This window comes from Plasmodium reichenowi, chromosome 8 (genome assembly GCF_001601855.1).
Source record: "Plasmodium reichenowi strain SY57 chromosome 8, whole genome shotgun sequence".
In the NCBI taxonomy this organism is placed as follows: domain Eukaryota; phylum Apicomplexa; class Aconoidasida; order Haemosporida; family Plasmodiidae; genus Plasmodium; species Plasmodium reichenowi.
The window spans coordinates 532726-533486 of NC_033653.1; positions in this window are offsets into that span (position 1 = coordinate 532726).

Sequence of the window (761 nt, forward strand, 5' to 3'; positions counted from 1 at the left end):
TTTATTAATAAAATATTTTTTTTTTTTTTTTTATAATTAATAAAAATATATATTATTATATATAAATAATATTTTTTTTTTTTTTTTTTTTTTTTTTTTTTTTATTATTTTTTATAAAATATTATAAAAATATTTCTTTTGCTAATTAAAAAATATTTATATATAATTATATAAATTATATATAATATTATTTATAAATAAAATTTCTAAAATTCTTGTTGAAATTTGTTTTTTAAATAAATACCATTTAGAAAAAAAATTTTATATAAGTATGATATTTATATTTATTATTTTTAATATTTATAACTTTTATATAAACATTTTTTGTAAAAATATTTTTGCCTTTTTATTTTGAAAATATTCTACCATTGTTTGATGATTTATATCTTCTTTTTTTAAATACAGAATCGCTTTGTTTTTTTTGCTTTTCTCTTTTTTTTTATTTTTATTTTTTTTATTTATTATTATATTTTATTATCCTAAGTATTTATTCTTTTTTGTAGTATGTTATATATTTAATAGAAAATATGAATACAAATTATATAAATATTATATATTTTAATAAAAGATTAATAAAATAACCTTTTATTTTGAAATTATAAGAATATTTATATTCCATAATATATATATATATATATATATATATATATATATTTAATTTATGATGTATAACGAAATATTTTATATAACTACTTTTAAATAATAATTAAATATATAATTAATTGTTTTTTATAATAGTATATATTTATATATATATATAT